Here is a 17,514-nt window from a genome sequence, read left to right on the forward strand (position 1 = left end):
GTTTTTGGTCGTTTTTGCACATTTTATTGCTATGGTGTTTCTCAGCACGCTATGTTATGCTGTTTTAAAACATTTTAAGCTGTTTTTATGACATGTCATTTTTTGACATTTTTGCCATACTATAGCCTTGCTTTTTTGGTCATTTTTTCAACATGCTATATTATGATGTTTTTGGTTGTTTTTGCAGATTTTATTACTATGGTGTTTCTCAGCATGCTATTTTATGCTGTTTTGAAGGGTTTTCAGCTCTTTTTGTGACATGTCATTTTTTGACATTTTTGCCTTACTATAGCCTTGCTTTTTTCGTCATTTTTTTCAACATGCTATATTATGATGTTTTTGGTTGTTTTTGCAGATTTTATTGCTATGGTGTTTCTCAGCACGCTATTTTATGCTGTTTTGAGGTGTTTAAAGCTATTTTTGGAGAATGTCATTTTTTGACATTTTTGCCATACTATAGCCTTGCCTTTTTGGTCATTTTTTCAACATGCTATATTGTGATGTTTTCAGTCAGTTTTTGCAGATTTTATTGCTATGGTGTTTCTCAGCACGCTATTTTATGCTGTTTTGAGGTGTTTAAAGCTATTTTTGGAGCATGTCATTTTTTGACATTTTTGCCATACTATAGCCTTGCTTTTTTGGTCATTTTTTTCAACATGCTATATTATGATGTTTTTGGTCGTTTTTGCACATTTTATCGCTATGGTGTTTCTCAGCACGCTATGTTATGCTGTTTTGAGGTGTTTAAAGCTATTTTTGGAGAATGTCATTTTTTGACATTTTTGCCATACTATAGCCTTGCCTTTTTGGTCATTTTTTCAACATGCTATATTGTGATGTTTTCAGTCAGTTTTTGCAGATTTTATTGCTATGGTGTTTCTCAGCATGCTATTTTATGCTGTTTTGAAGGGTTTTCAGCTCTTTTTGTGACATGTCATTTTTTGACATTTTTGCCATACTATAGCCTTGCTTTTTTGGTCATTTTTTCAACATGCTATATTATGATGTTTTTGGTTGTTTCTGCACATTTTATTGCTATGGTGTTTCTCAGCACGCTATGTTATGCTGTTTTAAAACATTTTAAGCTGTTTTTATGACATGTCATTTTTTGACATTTTTGCCATACTATAGCCTTGCTTTTTTGGTCATTTTTTTCAACATGCTATATTATGATGTTTTTGGTCGTTTTTGCACAATATATTGCTATGGTGTTTCTCAGCACACTCTTTTATACTGTTTTGAGGTGTTTAAAGCTATTTTTGGAGAATGTCATTTTTTGACATTTTTGCCATACTATAGCCTTGCCTGTTTGGTCATTTTTTCAACATGCTATATTGTTATGTTTTCAGTCAGTTTTTGCAGATTTTATTGCTATGGTGTTTCTCAGCACGCTATTTTATGCTGCTTTGAGGTGTTTAAAGCTATTTTTGGAGCATGTCATTTTTTGACATTTTTGCCATACTATAGCCTTGCTTTTTTGGTCATTTTTTTCAACATGCTATATTATGATGTTTTTGGTCGTTTTTGCACATTTTATCGCTATGGTGTTTCTCAGCACGCTATGTTATGCTGTTTTAAAACATTTTAAGCTGTTTTTATGACATGTCATTTTTTGACATTTTTGCCATACTATAGCCTTGCTTTTTTGGTCATTTTTTCAACATGCTATATTATGATGTTTTTGGTTGTTTTTGCAGATTTTATTACTATGGTGTTTCTCAGCATGCTATTTTATGCTGTTTTGAAGGGTTTTCAGCTCTTTTTGTGACATGTCATTTTTTGACATTTTTGCCATACTATAGCCTTGCTTTTTTCGTCATTTTTTCAACATGCTATATTATGATGTTTTTGGTTGTTTTTGCAGATTTTATTGCTATGGTGTTTCTCAGCACGCTATTTTATGCTGTTTTGAGGTGTTTAAAGCTATTTTTGGAGAATGTCATTTTTTGACATTTTTGCCATACTATAGCCTTGCCTTTTTGGTCATTTTTTCAACATGCTATATTGTGATGTTTTCAGTCAGTTTTTGCAGATTTTATTGCTATGGTGTTTCTCAGCACGCTATTTTATGCTGTTTTGAGGTGTTTAAAGCTATTTTTGGAGCATGTCATTTTTGAACATTTTTGCCATACTATAGCCTTGCTTTCTTGGTCATTTTTTCAACATGCTATATTATGATGTTTTTGGTCGTTTTTGCACATTTTATCGCTATGGTGTTTCTCAGCACGCTATGTTATGCTGTTTTAAAACATTTTAAGCTGTTTTTATGACATGTCATTTTTGGACATTTTTGCCATACTATAGCCTTGCTTTTTTGGTCATTTTTTCAACATGCTATATTATGATGTTTTTGGTTGTTTTTGCAGATTTTATTACTATGGTGTTTCTCAGCATGCTATTTTATGCTGTTTTGAAGGGTTTTCAGCTCTTTTTGTGACATGTCATTTTTTGACATTTTTGCCATACTATAGCCTTGCTTTTTTCGTCATTTTTTCAACATGCTATATTATGATGTTTTTGGTTGTTTTTGCAGATTTTATTGCTATGGTGTTTGTCAGCACGCTATTTTATGCTGTTTTGAGGTGTTTAAAGCTATTTTTGGAGAATGTCATTTTTTGACATTTTTGCCATACTATAGCCTTGCCTTTTGGTCATTTTTCAACATGCTATATTATGATGTTTTCAGTCAGTTTTGCACATTTTATTGCTATGGTGTTTCTCAGCACACTCTTTTATACTGTTTTTAGGTGTTTAAAGCTATTTTTTGAGAATGTCATTTTTTGACATTTTTGCCTTACTATAGCCTTGCTTTTTTGGTCATTTTTTCGACATGTATTATTATGATGTTTTTGGTTGTTTTTGCACATTTTATTGCTATGGTGTTTCTCAGCACGCTATGTTATGCTGTTTTAAAACATTTTAAGCTGTTTTTATGACATGTCATTTTTTGACATTTTTGCCATACTATAGCCTTGCCTTTTTGGTCATTTTTTCAACATGCTATATTGTGATGTTTTCAGTCAGTTTTTGCACGTTTTATTGCTATGGTGTTTGTCAGCACGCTATTTTATGCTGTTTTGAGGTGTTTAAAGCTGTTTTTGGAGAATGTCATTTTTTGACATTTTTGCCATACTATAGCCTTGCCTTTTTGGTCATTTTTTCAACATGCTATATTGTGATGTTTTCAGTCAGTTTTTGCAGATTTTATTGCTATGGTGTTTCTCAGCATGCTATTTTATGCTGTTTTGAAGGGTTTTCAGCTCTTTTGTGACATGTCATTTTTGACATTTTTGCCATACTATAGCCTTGCTTTTTTGGTCATTTTTCAACATGCTATATTATGATGTTTTTGGTTGTTTTGCACATTTTATTGCTATGGTGTTTCTCAGCACACTATGTTATACTGTTTTAGGTGTTTAAGCTATTTTTATGACATGTCATTTTTTGACATTTTGCCTTACTATAGCCTTGCTTTTTGGTCATTTTTTTCAACATGCTATATTATGATGTTTTTGGTCGTTTTTGCACAATATATTGCTATGGTGTTTCTCAGCACACTCTTTTATACTGTTTTGAGGTGTTTAAAGCTATTTTTGGAGAATGTCATTTTTTGACATTTTTGCCATACTATAGCCTTGCCTTTTTGGTCATTTTTTCAACATGCTATATTGTGATGTTTTCAGTCAGTTTTTGCAGATTTTATTGCTATGGTGTTTGTCAGCACGCTATTTTATGCTGTTTCAAAACATTTTAAGCTGTTTTTATGACATGTCATTTTTAGACATTTTTGCCATACTATAGCCTTGCTTTTTTGGTCATTTTTTCAACATGTATTATTATGATGTTTTTGGTTGTTTTTGCACATTTTATTGCTATGGTGTTTCTCAGCACGCTATTTTATGCTGTTTTGAACGGTTTTCAGCTGTTTTTATGACATGTCATTTTTGGACATTTTTGCCATACTATAGCCTTGCTTTTTTGATCATTTTTTCAACATGCTATATTATGATGTTTTTGGTTGTTTTGGCACATTTTATTGCTATGGTGTTTGTCAGCACGCTATTTTATACTGTTTTGAGGTGTATTCAGCTGTTTTTATGACATGTCATTTTTGGACATTTTTGCCTTACTATAGCCTTGCTTTTTTGGTCATTTTTTCAATATGCTATATTATTGTGCATTTGGCAATTTTGGCACACTTAATCGCCATGGTTTTTCTCAGCACGCTATATTATGCTGTTTTGAAGTGTTTTTAGCTGCTTTTATGACATGTCATTTTTTGACATTTTTGCCATACTATAGCCTATCGTGTCATTTTTTCAACATGCTATATTATGTTTTCAAACCTCATAATTTAGCATGTCCAAAAAATGGCTAAAAAGGCAATAGGTGAAAAAAGTCAAACCTTGATCTCTGCTAAAAGTGGCTGAAAACCACTTAGAAAAAATGGTCAAAATAGCAATCGTATAGTATGGCGAAAACAGTCCAATTTTACCCCTCCTAAAAATGCCTGAAAAGCACTTATTATAGCTCCTTGAGACGTGTCATAATATACAACGTGGCAATAATGGCTGTTTCAACCCACAGATGTTAAGACTTTGGACAAAGGGAAGCAACACAGCACTGTGGTGTTTAATTGGCAGGAAAGCTGTTTATCGTTCAACACAGGTATAAATAGATGAACTGGCCAAGCATCAAGAGAGCAGCACACACACAAACAAAGGAACAAAGGGAGAGGGTGGCGGGTGGCAGCAAATCAGTAAACCAAATAAAATACCTCATGCCTACCAAACCGACCCCACAGCTCACTGCAACTTTGACTGTCCCCAAAACACAAATAGCACAACCACCCCTTAGTGAGTTAGACAAAAAATCTACCTGAGGTTTGGTGTGATGACAACATGTGTTAAATATGAAATACAACAAAAGCTAATCTAGAGCCCAGGTCCCTCTTACACGAGTTAACATGAAGTACAGAGTTAACAATCACGAGTTAACATCAGTCACGCTAGCACAATACTAAGGCGAGCTGCTTATGGGTAAGCACAGCCGCCCCCTGACAAAGGTCGGCGGACATAAATAGACCACAAAAACAAATGATTGGAACAAGTTCTCACTGGAAGAGAGGAAGACAGGGCCACTGGCACCACCAGATTGGTTGGCAGGAATGCGTGCAGGAGCAGGAGAAACGAGCCACAGGCAGTGGAACACCCCAGTGTACGGAAGGAAGGAATCCCTGATGACGTGGCGAACCTCCGATGAAGTCATCAGTCACGCTGCCTGAAAAATTAGACTGCCACAAGCATCGTACACAAAACAAGCACAAACAGCAGCATCACGTGTAACAAAGGTCTAAAAAGGCCCAAAAACCTCATGATTGAGCATGTCCAAAAAATGGCAGAAAGGCAATAGTATAGTATGGCAAAAAAGTCAAATTTTGACCCCTCCTAAAAATGGCTGAAAATCACTTAAAATAACTTATAGAGATGCATATTATTGTACGAAGTGGGAATAAAGAACAGAAAAAGGCCAAAAACCTCATAAATTAGCATGTCCAAAAAATGGCCAAGAAAGGCAATTGTATAGTATGGCGAAAAAGTCCAATTTTGTCCCCTCCTAAAAATGGCTGAAAATCACTTACAATAACTTATAGAGATGAATAATAGTGTACAAAGTGGGAATAAAGAACAAAAAAGGCCAAAAACCTCATAAATTAGCATGTCCAAAAAATGGCCAAGAAAGGCAATAGTATAGTATGGCGAAAAAAGTCAAATTTTGACCCCTCCTAAAAATGGCTGAAAATCACTAAGAATAACTTATATAGCTGTATAATAATGTACAAAGTGGAAATAAAGAACAAAAATAGCCAAAAACCTCATAAATTAGCATGTCCAAAAAATGGCCAAGAAAGGCAATAGTATAGTATGGCGAAAAAAGTCAAATTTTGACCCCTCCTAAAAATGGCTGAAAACCACATAGAATAACTTATATAGCTGTATAATAATGTACAAAGTGCGAATAAAGAACAAAAAAGGCCAAAAACTTCATAAATTAGCATGTCCAAAAAATGGCCAAGAAAGGCAATAGCATAGTATGGCGAAAAAGTCAAATTTTGACCCCTCCTAAAATGGCTGAAAATCACTTAGAATAACTTATATAGATGCATAATAATGTACAAAGTGGGAATAAAGAACAAAAAGGCCAAAAACCTCATAAATTAGCATGTCCAAAAAATGCCCAAGAAAGGCAATAGCATAGTATGGCGAAAAAGTCAAATTTTGACCCCTCCTAAAAATGGCTAAAAATCACTTAGAATAACTTATACAGATGCATAATAGTGTACAAAGTGGGAATAAAGAACAAAAATAGCCAAAAACCTCATAAATTAGCACGTTCAAAAAATGGGTGACAAGGCAATAGTATAGTATGGCGAAAAAAGTCAAATTTTGTCCCCTCCTAAAAATGGCTGAAAATCACATAGAATAACTTAAATAGATGAATAATAATGTACAAAGTGGGATTAAAGAACAAAAATAGCCAAAAACCTCATAAATTAGCATGTCCAAAAAATGGCCAAGAAAGGCAATAGTATAGTATGGCGAAAAAAGTCAAATTTTGTCCCCTCCTAAAAATGGCTGAAAATCACATAGAATAACTTATATAGATGAATAATAGTGTACAAAGTGGGAATAAAGAACAAAAAAGGCCAAAAACCTCATAAATTAGCATGTCCAAAAAATGGCCAAGAAAGGCAATAGTATAGTATGGCGAAAAAAGTCAAATTCTGACCCCTCCTAAAAATGGCTGAAAATCACTTAGAATAACTTATATAACTGTATAATAATGTACAAAGTGGGAATAAAGAACAAAAAAGGCCAAAAATCTCATAAATTAGCATCTTCAAAAAATGGCCAAGAAAGGCAATAGTATAGTATGGCGAAAAAGTCAAATTTTGACCCCTCCTAAAAGTGGCCGAAAATCACTTAGAATAACTTATACAGATGCATAATAGTGTACAAAGTGGAATAAAGAACAAAAATAGCCAAAACCTCATAAATTAGCATGTCCAAAAAATGGCCAAGAAAGGCAATAGTATAGTATGGCGAAAAAAGTCAAATTTTGTCCCCTCCTAAAAATGGCTGAAAATCACATAGAATAACTTATATAGATGAATAATAGTGTACAAAGTGGGAATAAAGAACAAAAAAGGCCAAAAACCTCATAAATTAGCATGTCCAAAAAATGGCCAAGAAAGGCAATAGTATAGTATGGCGAAAAAAGTCAAATTCTGACCCCTCCTAAAAATGGCTGAAAATCACTTAGAATAACTTATATAACTGTATGATAATGTACAAAGTGGGAATAAAGAACAAAAAAGGCCAAAAACCTCATAAATTAGCATCTTCAAAAAATGGCCAAGAAAGGCAATAGTATAGTATGGCGAAAAAGTCAAATTTTGACCCCTCCTAAAAGTGGCCGAAAATCACTTAGAATAACTTATACAGATGCATAATAGTGTACAAAGTGGGAATAAAGAACAAAAATAGCCAAAAACCTCATAAATTAGCATGTCCAAAAAATGGCCAAGAAAGGCAATAGTATAGTATGGCGAAAAAAGTCAAATTTTGACCCCTCCTAAAAATGGCTGAAAATCACTTAGAATAACTTATATAACTGTATAATAATGTACAAAGTGGGAACAAAGAACAAAAAAGACCTAGAACCTCATAAATTAGCATGTCCAAAAAATGGCCAAGAAAGGCAATAGTATAGTATGGCGAAAAAGTCAAATTTTGACCCCTCCTAAAAATGGCTGAAAATCACTTAGAATAACTTATATAGCTGTATAATAATGTACAAAGTGGGAATAAAGAACAAAAAAGGGCTAGAACCTCATAAATTAGCATCTTCAAAAAATGGCCAAGAAAGGCAATAGTATAGTATGGCGAAAAAGTCAAATTTTGACCCCTCCTAAAAGTGGCCGAAAATCACTTAGAATAACTTATACAGATGCATAATAGTGTACAAAGTGGGAATAAAGAACAAAAATAGCCAAAAACCTCATAAATTAGCATGTCCAAAAAATGGCCAAGAAAGGCAATAGTATAGTATGGCGAAAAAAGTCAAATTTTGACCCCTCCTAAAAATGGCTGAAAATCACTTAGAATAACTTATATAGCTGTATAATAATGTACAAAGTGGGAATAAAGAACAAAAAAGACCTAGAACCTCATAAATTAGCATGTCCAAAAAATGGCCAAGAAAGGCAATAGTATAGTATGGCGAAAAAGTCAAATTTTGACCCCTCCTAAAAATGGCTGAAAATCACTTAGAATAACTTATATAGCTGTATAATAATGTACAAAGTGGGAATAAAGAACAAAAATAGCCAAAAACCTCATAAATTAGCATGTCCAAAAAATGGCCAAGAAAGGCAATAGTATAGTATGGCGAAAAAAGTCAAATTTTGTCCCCTCCTAAAAATGGCTGAAAATCACATAGAATAACTTATATAGATGAATAATCGTGTACAAAGTGGGAATAAAGAACAAAAAAGGCCAAAAACCTAATAAATTAGCATGTCCAAAAAATGGCCAAGAAAGGCAATAGTATAGTATGGCGAAAAAAGTGAAACTTTGACCCCTCTTAAAAATGGCTGAAAATCACATAGAATAACTTATAGAGATGCATAATAATGTACAAAGTGGGAATAAAGAACAAAAAAGGCCAAAAACCTCATAAATTAGCATGTCCAAAAAAAGGCCAAGAAAGGCAATAGTATAGTATGGCGAAAAAAGTGAAACTTTGTCCCCTCCTAAAAATGGCTGAAAATCACATAGAATAACTTATAGAGATGCATAATAGTGTACAAAGTGGGAATAAAGAACAAAAATAGCCAAAAACCTCATAAATTAGCATGTCCAAAAAATGGCCAAGAAAGGCAATAGTATAGTATGGCGAAAAAAGTCAAATTTTGACCCCTCCTAAAAATGGCTGAAAATCACTTAGAATAACTTATATAACTGTATAATAATGTACAAAGTGGGAATAAAGAACAAAAAAGGCCAAAAACCTCATAAATTAGCATCTTCAAAAAATGGCCAAGAAAGGCAATAGTATAGTATGGCGAAAAAGTCAAATTTTGACCCCTCCTAAAAGTGGCCGAAAATCACTTAGAATAACTTATACAGATGCATAATAGTGTACAAAGTGGGAATAAAGAACAAAAATAGCCAAAAACCTCATAAATTAGCATGTCCAAAAAATGGCCAAGAAAGGCAATAGTATAGTATGGCGAAAAAAGTGAAACTTTGACCCCTCCTAAAAATGGCTGAAAATCACATAGAATAACTTATAGAGATGCATAATAATGTACAAAGTGGGAATAAAAAACAAAAAAGGCCAAAAACTCATAAATTAGCATCTCCAAAAAATGGCCAAGAAAGGCAATAGTATAGTATGGCGAAAAAGTCAAATTTTGACCCCTCCTAAAAGTGGCTGAAAATCACTTAGAATAACTTATAGAGATGCATAATAGTGTACAAAGTGGGAATAAAGGAACAAAAAAGGCCAAAAATCTCATAAATTAGCATGTCCAAAAAATGGCCAAGAAAGGCAATAGTATAGTATGGCGAAAAAGTCAAATTGTGACCCCTCCTAAAAATGGCTGAAAATCACTTAGAATAACTTATATAGCTGTATAATAATGTACAAAGTGCGAATAAAGAACAAAAAGGGCCTAGAACCTCATAAATTAGCATGTCCAAAAAATGGCCAAGAAAGGCAATAGTATAGTATGGCGAAAAAAGTCAAATTCTGACCCCTCCTAAAAATGGCTGAAAATCACTTAGAATAACTTATATAACTGTATAATAATGTACAAAGTGGGAATAAAGAACAAAAAAGGCCAAAAATCTCATAAATTAGCATCTTCAAAAAATGGCCAAGAAAGGCAATAGTATAGTATGGCGAAAAAGTCAAATTTTGACCCCTCCTAAAAGTGGCCGAAAATCACTTAGAATAACTTATACAGATGCATAATAGTGTACAAAGTGGGAATAAAGAACAAAAATAGCCAAAAACCTCATAAATTAGCATGTCCAAAAAATGGCCAAGAAAGGCAATAGTATAGTATGGCGAAAAAAGTCAAATTTTGTCCCCTCCTAAAAATGGCTGAAAATCACATAGAATAACTTATATAGATGAATAATCGTGTACAAAGTGGGAATAAAGAACAAAAAGGCCAAAACCTCATAAATTAGCATGTCCAAAAATGGCCAAGAAAGGCAATAGTATAGTATGGCGAAAAAAGTGAAACTTTGACCCCTCCTAAAAATGGCTGAAAATCACATAGAATAACTTATAGAGATGCATAATAATGTACAAAGTGGGAATAAAAAACAAAAAAGGCCAAAAACTCATAAATTAGCATCTCCAAAAAATGGCCAAGAAAGGCAATAGTATAGTATGGCGAAAAAGTCAAATTGTGACCCCTCCTAAAAATGGCTGAAAATCACTTAGAATAACTTATATAGCTGTATCATTGCATTAAAAGTGGGAATAAAAGAACAAAAAGGCCAAAAACCTTATAAATTAGCATGTCCAAAAAATGGCCGAAAAGGCAATAGTATAGTATGGCGAAAAAAAGTCAAACTTTGACCCCTCCTAAAAATGGCTGAAAATCACTTAGAATAACTTATAGAGATGCATAATAGTGTACAAAGTGGGAATAAAAAAAGAACAAAAAGGCCAAAAACCTCATAAATTAGCATGTCCAAAAATGGCCAAGAAAGGCAATAGTATAGTATATGGCGAAAAAATCAAATTTTGACCCCTCCTAAAAATGGCTGAAAATCACATAGAATAACTTATATAGCTGTATAATAATGTACAAAGTGGGAATAAAGAACAAAAAAGGCCAAAAACCTCATAAATTAGCATGTCCAAAAAAAGGCCAAGAAAGGCAATAGTATAGTATGGCGAAAAAAGTCAAACTTTGACCCCTCCTAAAAAGTGGCTGAAAATCACTAAGAATAGCTTATATAGATGCATAATAATGTAAAAAGTGGGAAAAAAGAACAAAAAAAGCCAAAAACCTCATAAATTAGCATGTCCAAAAAATGGCCAAGAAAGGCAATAGTATAGTATGGCGAAAAAAGTCAAACTTTGACCCCTCCTAAAAATGGCTGAAAACCACATAGAATAACTTGTGAAGACGCATCATTGCATACAAAGTGGGAATAAAGAACAAAAAAGGCCAAAAACCTCATAAATTAGCATGTCCAAAAAATGGCAGAAAAGGCAATAGTATAGTATGGCGAAAAAAGTCAAATTTTGACCCTCCTAAAAATGGCTGAAAACCACATAGAATAACTTATATAGCTGTATCATTGCATACAAAGTGGGAATAAAGAACAAAAAAGGCCAAAAACTTCATAAATTAGCATGTCCAAAAATGGCAGAAAAGGCAATAGTATAGTATGGCGAAAAAAGTCAAACTTTGACCCCTCCTAAAAATGGCTGAAAATCACTTAGAATAATTTATATAGATGCATAATAGTGTACAAAGTGGGAATAAAGAACAAAAAAGGCCAAAAACCTCATAAATTAGCATGTCCAAAAAATGGCCAAGAAAGGCAATAGTATAGTATGGCGAAAAAAGTCAAACTTTGACCCCTCCTAAAAATGGCTGAAAATCACTAAGAATAGCTTATATAGCTGGATAATAATGTACAAAGTGGGAATAAAGAACAAAAAAGGCCAAAAACCTCATAAATTAGCATGTCCAAAAAATGGCCAAGAAAGGCAATAGTATAGTATGGCGAAAAAAGTCAAACTTTGACCCCTCCTAAAAATGGCTGAAAACCACATAGAATAACTTGTAGAGACGCATCATTGCATACAAAGTGGGAATAAAGAACAAAAAAGGCCAAAAACTTCATAAATTAGCATGTCCAAAAAATGGCAGAAAAGGCAATAGTATAGTATGGCGAAAAATTCAAATTCTGACCCCTCCTAAAAATGGCTGAAAATCACTTAGAATAACTTATAGAGATGCATAATAGTGTACAAAGTGGGAATAAAGGAACAAAAAAGGCCAAAAATCTCATAAATTAGCATGTCCAAAAAATGGCAGAAAAGGCAATAGTATAGTATGGCGAAAAAAGTCAAACTTTGACCCCTCCTAAAAATGGCTGAAAATCACTTAGAATAACTTATAGAGATGCATAATAGTGTACAAAGTGGGAATAAAAGAACAAAAAAGGCCAAAAATCTCATAAATTAGCATGTCCAAAAATGGCTGAGAAAGGCAATAGTATAGTATGGCGAAAAAATCAAATTTTGACCCCTCCTAAAAATGGCTGAAAATCACTTAGAATAACTTATATAGATGAATAATAATGTACAAAGTGGGAATAAAGAACAAAAAAGGCCAAAAATCTCATAAATTAGCATGTCCAAAAAATGGCCAAGAAAGGCAATAGTATAGTATGGCGAAAAAGTCAAATTTTGACCCCTCCTAAAAATGGCTAAAAATCACTTAGAATAACTTATACAGATGCATAATAATGTACAAAGTGGGAATAAAAGAACAAAAATAGCCAAAAACCTCATAAATTAGCATGTCCAAAAAATGGCCAAGAAAGGCAATAGTATAGTATGGCGAAAAAAGTCAAACTTTGACCCCTCCTAAAAATGGCTGAAAATCACTAAGAATAGCTTATATAGCTGTATAATAATGTACAAAGTGGGAATAAAGAACAAAAATAGCCAAAAACCTCATAAATTAGCATGTCCAAAAAATGGCCAAGAAAGGCAATAGTATAGTATGGCGAAAAAGTCAAACTTTGACCCCTCCTAAAATGGCTGAAAATCACTTAGAATAACTTATACAGATGCATAATAATGTACAAAGTGGGAATAAAGAACAAAAATAGCCAAAAACCTCATAAATTAGCATGTCCAAAAATGGCCAAGAAAGGCAATAGTATAGTATGTGAAAAAAGTCAAATTTTGTCCCCTCCTAAAATGGCTGAAAATCACTTAGAATAACTTATATAGCTGCATAATAATGTACAAAGTGGGAATAAAGAACAAAAAAGGCCAAAAACCTCATAAATTAGCATGTCCAAAAAATGGCCAAGAAAGGCAATAGTATAGTATGGCGAAAAAAGTAAAATTCTGACCCCTCCGAAAAATGGCTGAAAATCACTTAGAATAACTTATAGAGATGCATAATAATGTACAAAGTGGGAATAAAGAACAAAAAGGCCAAAAACTCATAAATTAGCATGTCCAAAAATGGCCAAGAAAGGCAATAGTATAGTATGGCGAAAAAAAGTCAAATTTGACCCTCCTAAAATGGCTGAAAATCACTTAGAATAACTTATATAGCTGTATAATAATGTACAAAGTGCGAATAAAGAACAAAAAGGGCCTAGAACCTCATAAATTAGCATGTCCAAAAAATGGCCAAGAAAGGCAATAGTATAGTATGGCGAAAAAAGTCAAATTTTGACCCCTCCTAAAAATGGCTGAAAATCACATAGAATAACTTATATAGATGAATAATAGTGTACACAGTGGGAATAAAGAACAAAAAAGGCCAAAAACCTCATAAATTAGCATGTCCAAAAAATGGCCAAGAAAGGCAATAGTATAGTATGGCGAAAAAAGTCAAACTTTGACCCCTCCTAAAAATGGCTGAAAATCACTTAGAATAACTTATAGAGATGCATAATAGTGTACAAAGTGGGAATAAAGAACAAAAAAGGCCAAAAACCTCATAAATTAGCATGTCCAAAAAATGGCCAAGAAAGGCAATAGTATAGTATGGCGAAAAAAGTCAAATTTTGTCCCCTCCTAAAAATGGCTGAAAATCACTTAGAATAACTTATAGAGATGCATAATAGTGTACAAAGTGGGAATAAAGAACAAAAAAGGCCAAAAACCTCATAAATTAGCATGTCCAAAAAATGGCCAAGAAAGGCAATAGTATAGTATGGCGAAAAAGTCAAACTTTGACCCCTCCTAAAAATGGCTGAAAACCACATAGAATAACTTATGTAGCTGTATAATAATGTACAAAGTGCGAATAAAGAACAAAAAAGGCCAAGAACCTCATAAATTAGCATGTCCAAAAAATGGCCAAGAAAGGCAATAGTATAGTATGGCGAAAAAAGTCAAACTTTGACCCCTCCTAAAAATGGCTGAAAATCACTAAGAATAGCTTATATAGCTGTATAATAATGTACAAAGTGGGAATAAAGAACAAAAATAGCCAAAAACCTCATAAATTAGCATGTCCAAAAAATGGCCAAGAAAGGCAATAGTATAGTATGGCGAAAAAAGTCAAACTTTGACCCCTCCTAAAAATGGCTGAAAACCACATAGAATAACTTGTGAAGACGCATCATTGCATACAAAGTGGGAATAAAGAACAAAAAAGGCCAAAAACCTCATAAATTAGCATGTCCAAAAAATGGCAGAAAAGGCAATAGTATAGTATGGCGAAAAAAGTCAAATTTTGACCCCTCCTAAAAATGGCTGAAAACCACATAGAATAACTTGTGAAGACGCATCATTGCATACAAAGTGGGAATAAAGAACAAAAAAGGCCAAAAACTTCATAAATTAGCATGTCCAAAAAATGGCAGAAAAGGCAATAGTATAGTATGGCGAAAAAAGTCAAACTTTGACCCCTCCTAAAAATGGCTGAAAATCACTTAGAATAATTTATATAGATGCATAATAGTGTACAAAGTGGGAATAAAGAACAAAAAAGGCCAAAAACCTCATAAATTAGCATGTCCAAAAAATGGCCAAGAAAGGCAATAGTATAGTATGGCGAAAAAAGTCAAACTTTGACCCCTCCTAAAAATGGCTGAAAATCACTAAGAATAGCTTATATAGCTGTATAATAATGTACAAAGTGGGAATAAAGAACAAAAATAGCCAAAAACCTCATAAATTAAAGAACAAAAATAGCCAAAAACCTCATAAATTAGCATTTCCAAAAAATGGCCAAGAAAGGCAATAGTATAGTATGGCGAAAAAAGTCAAACTTTGACCCCTCCTAAAAATGGCTGAAAACCACATAGAATAACTTGTGAAGACGCATCATTGCATAGAAAGTGGGAATAAAGAACAAAAAAGGCCAAAAACTTCATAAATTAGCATGTCCAAAAAATGGCAGAAAAGGCAATAGTATAGTATGGCGAAAAATTCAAATTCTGACCCCTCCTAAAAATGGCTGAAAATCACTTAGAATAACTTATAGAGATGCATAATAGTGTACAAAGTGGGAATAAAGGAACAAAAAAGGCCAAAAATCTCATAATTTAGCATGTCCAAAAAATGGCTGAAAAGGCAATAGTATAGTATGGCGAAAAAAGTCAAATTTTGTCCCCTCCTAAAAATGGCTGAAAATCACATAGAATAACTTAAATAGATGAATAATAATGTACAAAGTGGGATTAAAGAACAAAAATAGCCAAAAACCTCATAAATTAGCATGTCCAAAAAATGGCCAAGAAAGGCAATAGTATAGTATGGCGAAAAAAAGTCAAATTTTGACCCCTCCTAAAAATGGCTGAAAATCACTAAGAATAGCTTATATAGCTGTATAATAATGTACAAAGTGGGAATAAAGAACAAAAATAGCCAAAAACCTCATAAATTAGCATGTCCAAAAAATGGCCAAGAAAGGCAATAGTATAGTATATGGCGAAAAAGTCAAACTTTGACCCCTCCTAAAAATGGCTGAAAACCACATAGAATAACTTGTGAAGACGCATCATTGCATAGAAAGTGGGAATAAAGAACAAAAAAGGCCAAAAACTTCATAAATTAGCATGTCCAAAAAATGGCAGAAAAGGCAATAGTATAGTATGGCGAAAAATTCAAATTCTGACCCCTCCTAAAAATGGCTGAAAATCACTTAGAATAACTTATAGAGATGCATAATAGTGTACAAAGTGGGAATAAAGGAACAAAAAAGGCCAAAAATCTCATAATTTAGCATGTCCAAAAAATGGCCGAAAAGGCAATAGTATAGTATGGCGAAAAAAGTCAAACTTTGACCCCTCCTAAAAATGGCTGAAAACCACATAGAATAACTTATGTAGCTGTATAATAATGTACAAAGTGCGAATAAAGAACAAAAAGACCAAGAACCTCATAAATTAGCATGTCCAAAAAATGGCCAAGAAAGGCAATAGTATAGTATGGCGAAAAAAGTCAAATTTTGACCCCTCCTAAAAATGGCTGAAAATCACTTAGAATAACTTATACAGATGCATAATAGTGTACAAAGTGGGAATAAAGAACAAAAAAGGCCAAAAACCTCATAAATTAGCATGTCCAAAAAATGGCCAAGAAAGGCAATAGTATAGTATGGCGAAAAAAGTCAAATTTTGACCCCTCCTAAAAATGGCTGAAAATCACTAAGAATAGCTTATAGAGATGCATAATAGTGTACAAAATGGGAATAAACGCAAAAAAAGACCAAAAAAAACACATAATTTAGCATGTCCAAAAAATGGTAAAAACGGAAATAGTATAGTATGGCGAAAAAAGTTAAACTCCTAAAAATGGTTGAAAATCACTTAGAATAGCTTGTGGTGATGCGTCATAGCATACACAGTAGGAATTAAGGCCAATAAAGGCAAAAACATTACAATTTAGCATGTTTGAAAAATGGCCCAAAAGGCAATAGTATAGTATGACGAAAACGTCAAATTTTGACCCCTCCTAAAATTGTCTGAAAACCATTAGAATAACTTGTGGAGACGTGTAATACCATATAAAGTGGGAACAAAGAACAAAAAAGGCCAAAAACCTCATGATTGAGCATGTCCAAAAAATGGCCCAAAAGGAAATACTACAGTATGGCGAAGAGTCAAATTAGGACCCCTCCTTCAAATGGCTGAAAACCACATAGAATAACTTGTAGAGATGTGTCATAGTGCACAAAGTGGGAATAAAGGCCAGAAAAGGCCAAAAAACTATAACAAACAATAACTTAGCATGTCAAAAGAATGGCCAAAAACGACTGCTCCTAAAAATGGCTCAAAAAACATATAATAGCTTGTAGAGACACGTCATCATATATTAAGTAGGAATAATGGCTAAAAAAGGCATAAATCCTCATAATTTATCATGTCAAAAAAATGGCCTAAACAGCCATAGTATAGTATGTCGAAAAAAGTCAAATTTTGGCCGCTCTTAAAAATGGCTAAAAACAACATAAAATAGTTAGCAGACACATGCCATTGTATACAATGTGGAAATATAGGCCAAAAAAGTTAGACAATCTTATAATTTACCCTGTCAGGAAACTGGCCAAAAATGCAATAGTAGTATTTCGAAAAAAGTCAAATTTTGACATGATGAGTCATATCTGCTGATGGGCAATATCAATCTGTAGGTAATTCCCAAGAAGAAAGTATTAAAGTGAAATAAACATTGTGTTTCCAGGAAATTTCTGTCATTATCAACATAAAACAAAGAATT

At 33.2% G+C, this 17,514-nt stretch overlaps 1 protein-coding gene across 1 annotated transcript in view; it reads left to right on the top strand.

The window, feature by feature from the left end:
* tbc1d9 (TBC1 domain family, member 9 (with GRAM domain)) overlaps positions 1 to 17,514 on the top strand; it is a 60,716-nt gene that overhangs the window by 31,565 nt on the left and 11,637 nt on the right. The gene's annotated exons all lie outside the window — the stretch shown is intronic.

The sequence above is a fragment of the Plectropomus leopardus genome, chromosome 3 (assembly GCF_026936395.1).
Source record: "Plectropomus leopardus strain MGB_pleo_1.0 chromosome 3, ASM2693639v1, whole genome shotgun sequence".
Taxonomy (NCBI): Eukaryota; Metazoa; Chordata; class Actinopteri; order Perciformes; family Serranidae; genus Plectropomus; species Plectropomus leopardus.